The sequence below is a fragment of the Rattus norvegicus genome, chromosome 9 (assembly GCF_021556685.1).
Source record: "Rattus norvegicus strain SHRSP/BbbUtx chromosome 9, alternate assembly SHRSP_T2T, whole genome shotgun sequence".
Classification (NCBI taxonomy): Eukaryota; Metazoa; Chordata; class Mammalia; order Rodentia; family Muridae; genus Rattus; species Rattus norvegicus.
The window spans coordinates 3,862,659-3,869,373 of record NC_141542.1 but is presented as its reverse complement, the minus strand read 5'-3'; the positions used below and the strand labels follow the sequence as shown (position 1 = coordinate 3,869,373).

General features: G+C 39.5%; 1 non-coding gene across 1 annotated transcript; it reads left to right on the top strand.

Annotated features, from left to right (window-relative positions):
• The first annotated feature begins 1,806 nt into the window (after positions 1 to 1,806).
• NEWGENE_40934091 (transfer RNA alanine (anticodon AGC)) lies at positions 1,807 to 1,880 on the top strand. Its single transcript has one exon. It is a non-coding gene; the product is annotated as a tRNA-Ala (tRNA).
• Positions 1,881 to 6,715: the final 4,835 nt, after the last annotated feature.

Here is a 6,715-nt window from a genome sequence, read left to right as displayed (position 1 = left end):
AAAAAGGTGACTCAGAAGTTAAAAGGGATTGTTGCTCTACCTAATTTCAGTCCCAGGACACATGACAGTTGCCTGTACCTCCAGCTCCTGGAAGTCTGTACCATCTTGTGTTCTACACCTATACCTGTACTTTTGTTCACAAACTCACTTCCACATAGACATAATTTTAAAAAGAAAGTAAATAACAAATAGTGGTAGGGAGGTAAAGATGGGGGCAAAGTGTGATCTACATGATGATAGTGAGAGTAAAATTATGCTAAAAAAAGTGGAAACAAGTAGGGAGGCATCTCAAAAGAATACAATTAATAAAAACATGACGCAGCTGCTCCTTGGCACGTGCTTGAAGGATGCCATAGCTAACCACAGAGATATTTGCACATCATTGTTCATTTCTCAGATCATTTGTAATAGTGAGGAAATGGAGTCAGACTAGATGTCCATCAACATAAGAACGGATAGTAAAAATTAGACATGTATACAGTGGAACTTAATTTGCAGTAAAGAAAAAATAAAGATTTATGAATTTTTCAGAAAAACTGATGAAATGGATGATGCAGAAGACAATAGAAACTAGAAGGGGGGAATGCTGGAGACCAAAGAGTACCATGAGGAAAGAAGGGGCAGGGAAAGTAGGGATAGAGTATTCAGGGGCAGGCAAAAGGGATAGAGAAAAGAGGGGAGAGTAGGCAAGGGGTGAGAAATCAGCCAAAATGAAACATGCATAAGTAATTTACTTTCCTATTGTGTTGAAATACTCTGACAAAAACAACACAAGAAGGGAGGAGATTCTTTCAGCTCATGCTGCTAGGAACTGCCTATCAGTGAAGTAGCTGCACCCATCATGTCCATCAACAGGAAGTAGATACATAGGTTAGTTCTCAACTCACATATATCTCTGGGAACACCCCTAGCTAATGAGCAGTTCTTCCAATCTTAATTAACTTAATTAAGAAACTCTATCACAGGTATGCTTAAAGGCCCATCTCTCAGGTGACTCTGGATCTTAACAAGTTGACAATTGAGATTAATCACTTCATTTCTCTGGTGGCATATTGTTTTGGTTCAGAGACTCCAGGAAAAGCAAGTGTGTCCGGATTTCTCTGTCATTTGTTCCCCTTTCATCCTATAATAGAGCATCACATTTCCAGGCTAGATAGACAAGACTAACATGCCTGTGTGGCTTCTTCATCCCCAATACTTGAAATATTCACAGTCTGGGATTTAGAAAGAGATCTGGAGACACTCCCTGGAAGGTACTCCCTGCCAGTAGGTGGTGAATGATTGATGAATGCAAAATAAAATATTGATGTGCTGAATCACACATCAGGCCTGTTTTCCTCCAAAGGAGCTTGTGACTTGTGTTACTAAGACATCACAGCATGTGTTGTTTTCGTCTGCTTGGAACATTACAACTTCAGATTAGTTTTGACTTACAGATACCCTGGAACATTTAGGCTAATACTCCTATGGACCTTGGCAGGTGGCTGCTGGGAATTAGTAATAGGAAATTTTTAGCTTCCTTGGATCATGAAAACTTATGAGAGCTGACTCAAAAAATTCATTTTTTTCTGCATGCCCTCTGTTCCCTTCATCAATGAACACTTTCTCCGTCTTTACACAATTCTGTCAATGAAAGCTTTATGCATGCTTTTAGTGATACTCGACTTTTTTAAAATATTTGTTTTGAACAGTTTGCTTTTCTAAAATGGACTAAATTTCTAAACTTAAGAAGTGACTTTTACAGGGCGTGAGAGATGCACTTGTCTGTATGTATAAAGACAATTATTAAGAATACAGTTATGGGGGTTGGGGATTTGGCTCAGTGGTAGAGCACTTGCCTAGCAAGCACAAGGCCCTGGGTTCGATCCCCAGTTCCGAAAAAAAAAATAGAGAAAAAAAAGAATACAGTTATGAATTATGTATGGACAATGTATTGTGGGAAGTGCAACACCAGGACACATTTGTAACACAATTCCTACATCTAGGGCTTTGGGAATACTGAAGACAAAAAAATAAAAAGAGTGTAAGAGCCAGGAAAGAAGGAAATCTTATATTAGATTCTCCTAGAAAGACAAGGAAGCTACATTTGTGATGTTCTCAACAGTATGGCTGACAAACATGGTTTAAACAAATACAATACTAATAGACATGCTAATGTGAAAGGGGTAGTCTCACAGGGTCCCATCTCTAGACAAAGACTGCTGAAAGTGGGAAAAGTAGTTTTTCCTAAGAATAAGCCTCGTAATTGAGTATACAACACCTAATGGTCAGCACTGAATTCACATACATACAAGCAACAATGATCACAGTCAAAAAGTTGTATTTAAATATTTATATATACGTACAACACAGAGGTGTATAAAAAAATAATGCTACATTGTGGTTATAGGCACCCTGCTTTGTCATATACAAACAATCCACTCTCTTTAGTCACTTCCTTTAAAGAAGCCATACAAGTTTTCTTTAAAACATACACTTTAAAAAATTTATCATGACCAGTTGTGATTTTCATTAAGATGAGATCATAAATTTTAGAGGGCTTAACGCAGAAAAAATGGGAGGAACAGGAGGAAGGAAAGGAAAGGCAGAAATGATGTAATGATATTTTGTTGAAAACTAAAGCAAATGTTAAAAGCTACAAGGAGAAGTAAACTTCTCCTTGTAGAACTAAATGGAGAGAAACTTGAAGCAATCCCACTAAAATCAGGGACTAGACAAGGCTGCCCACTCTCTCCCTACTTATTCAATATAGTTCTTGAAGTTCTAGCCAGAGCAATCAGACAACAAAATGAGGTCAAGGGGATACAGATCGGAAAAGAAGAAGTCAAAATATCACTATTTGCAGATGATATGATAGTATATTTAAGTGATCCCAAAAGTTCCACCAGAGAAGTACTAAAGCTGATAAACAACTTCAGCAAAGTGGCTGGGTATAAAATTAACTCAAATAAATCAGTAGCCTTCCTATACACAAAAGAGAAACAAGCCGAGAAAGAACTTAGGGAAACGACACCCTTCATAATAGACCCAAATAATATAAAGTACCTAGGTGTGACTTTAACCAAGCAAGTAAAAGATCTGTACAATAAGAACTTCAAGCCTTTGAAGAAAGAAATTGAAGAAGACCTCAGAAGATGGAAAGATCTCCCATGCTCATGGATTGGCAGGATTAATATAGTAAAAATGGCCATTTTACCAAAAGCAATCTACAGATTCAATGCAATCCCCATCAAAATACCAATCCAATTCTTCAAAGAGTTAGACAGAACAATTTGCAAACTCATCTGGAATAACAAAAAACCCAGGATAGCTAAAACTATCCTCAACAATAAAAGGACTTCAGGGGGAATCACTATCCCTGAACTCAAGCAGTATTACAGAGCAATAGTGATAAAAACTGCATGGTATTGGTACAGAGACAGACAGATAGACCAATGGAACAGAATTGAAGACCCAGAAATGAACCCACACACCTATGGTCACTTGATTTTTGACAAAGGACCCAAAATCATCCAATGGAAAAAAGATAGCATTTTCAGCAAATGGTGCTGGTTCAACTGGAGGTCAATATGTAGAAAAATGCAGATCAATCCATGCTTATCACCCTGTACAAAGCTTAAGTCCAAGTGGATCAAGGACCTCCACATCAAACCAGATACACTCAAACTAATAGAAGAAAAACTAGGGAAGCATCTGGAACACATGGGCACTGGAAAAAATTTCCTGAACAAAACAACAATGGATTATACTCTAAGATCAAGAATCAACAAATGGGATCTCATAAAACTGCAAAGCTTCTGTAAGGCAAAGGACACTGTGGCTAGGACAAAACGGCAACCAACAGATTGGGAAAAGATCTTTACCAATCCTACAACAGATAGAAGCCTTATATCCAAAATATACAAAGAACTCAAGAAGTTAGACCGCAGGGACACAAATAACCCTATTAAAAATGGGGTTCAGAGCTAAACAAACAATTCACAGCTGAGGAATGCCGAATGGCTGAGAAACACCTAAAGAAATGTTCAACATCTTTAGTCATAAGGGAAATGCAAATCAAAACAACCCTGAGATTTCACCTCACACCAGTGAGAATGGCTAAGATCAAAAACTCAGGTGACAGCAGCTGCTGGCGAGGATGCGGAGACAGAGGAACACTACTCCATTGTTGGTGGGATTGCAGACTGGTACAACCATTCTGGAAAGCAGGCTGGAGGTTCCTCAGAAAATTGGACATTGAACTGCCTGAGGATCCAGCTATACCTCTCTTGGGCATATACCCAAAAGATGCCCCAGCATATAAAAAAGACACGTGCTCCACTATGTTCATCGCAGCCTTATTCATAATAGCCAGAAGCTGGAAAGAACCCAGATGCCCTTCAACAGAAGAATGGATAAAGAAAATGTGGTACATCTACACAATGGAATATTACTCAGCTATCAAAAACAACGACTTTATGTAATTCGTAGGCAAATGGTTGGAACTGGAAAATATCATCCTGAGTGAGCTAACCCAATCACAGAAAGACATACATGGTATGTACTCATTGATAAGTGGCTATTAGCCCAAATGCTTGAATTACCCTAGATGCCTAGAACAAATGAAACTCAAGACAGATGATCAAAATGTGAATGCTTCACTCCTTCTTTAAAAGGGGAACAAGAATACTCTTGGCAGGGAAGAGAGAGGCAAAGATTAAAACAGAGACTGAAGGAACACCCATTCAGAGCCTGCCCCACATGTGGCCCATACATATACAGCCACCCAATTAGACAAGATGGATGAAGCAAAGAAGTGCAGACCGACAGGAGCCGGATGTAGATCGCTCCTGAGAGACACAGCCAGAATACAGCAAATACAGACGCGAATGCCAGCAGCAAACCACTGAACTGAGAATAGAACCCACATTGAAGGAATCAGAGAAACAACTGGAAGAGCTTGAAGGGGCTCGAGACCCCATTGCACAACAATGCCAAGCAACCAGAGCTTCCAGGGACTAAGCCACTACCTAAAGACTATACATGGACTGACCCTGGACTCTGACCTCATAGGTAGCAGTGAATATCCTAGTAAGAGCACCAGTGGAAAGGGAAGCCCTGGGTCCTGCTAAGACTGAACCCCCAGTGAACTAGACTATGGGGGGAGGGTGGCAATGGGGGGAGGGCTGGGAGGGGAACACCCATAAGGAAGGGGAGGGGGGAGGGGGATGTTTGCCCGGAAACCGGGAAAGGGAATAACACTCGAAATGTATATAAGAAATACTCAAGTTAATAAAAAAAAAAAAGCTACAAGGAGAGAAAAAGTATTGAGATTATTCTAAAGTTTGTGAATATGTGTGTATAAGTCAGGATATGTGTATGTGAATGTATGTGGATGATGACAGAAGGATGTGGGCTAACAGATGCGGGAGTTCAGAATAAGATACTGTAGAAGAGCTCCAATGCTCTGAGTCATTTCTGAAACCACATAATTACTTTCTTGTCAACAATTTCTGAAGTAGCAATTTCCTTGCCTTTTTAGAAGACCAAGTATGGGCTTTACACTTTTAAGACACTCAAACATGTTCTCCTTCCATTTTTTCCAATAGCAGATTTTGGTAACATTCAATATTCATCGTTTTCACTAAATATATATCCAGCTGAGCAAGCAGTGAACTTAGATTATGTTTTATATCCTGTAATATTTTTATTTTCTTTTGTTGGTAGGCAAATCTTTTTTATTAGTTATTCTCTGCTCCTGTGATAAAATATCACAATGAAAAGCAAGTCAAAGAAAAAAGTTTCTGTTTGGCTCATGATTCCTGACAGTTGGATTCGATCAGGGTGTGGAAGACATGTCAGCAATGGGATGTAGGGAAGGAGGGAGGAAAGGAAGTAGGGAGGAAAGAGGAAGGGAAGAAGGGAGGCAGGGAGAGAGAGATAGAAGAAAAAACACAGAAAGTGAATTGAGGCTCTCAAATCTCACTCCAGTGTTATATTTTCACAAACTGGCAAGGCTGTGTGATTAACTGAGGACCAAGTAGTCAGAGAAAAGAGCCTGTGTGGGACATTTCTCATTCAAACCAGTTATTTTAATTTGGTTATCACTATTAAGTCTTTTTGTGGACTTCACTCATTTTCACTGTGTGAGTGTTTCTTTCCAGGCACCCTTTCTATGAAAGCCCACGTAAATCAGTATTTAAGGTTAGACCAATAGGCTCACCAAAATATTTATTTTTTCTTTTGATCACTTGTCCATAGGCTGCATCCAGAATCTAAAGGATGATCCTGGGCTGGCCTGTTTCTCACCAAAAGAATAACATGAAGGAGATAAGGCAGAACCCGTCTGGACCTGTTAGTTGTATTGATGGGGATCTAGGAATTTGGGTTCCTCTTAAATTGTTCCAGAAAAACTTATGTTATTCCGGGACCAGAAAGGGATTGATATGGGTAAACATACTAGGGGCATTATAGGAGCTCAACTGCAGTTCCAAGGTCATTCAAGTCTGTTTCTTTTAGAGGCTTTTCTGGGTTGGCTCTTGTGATAGGGACTGGCTGAATTCCACAGCAGCCTTGGTGTGAGTTTATCATATCTTTGCTTTGGCACCAGCAATTTACCTGATAAGGTACTTCCCTTTGGCTTTACACTTCTTCATCAATTCTTTGTACAGTGTCAGCCAGGTCTTTCAATAACCCTTTCAAGCAGGTGTGTCAGTATTTTTGGAGTCCCCTCAAT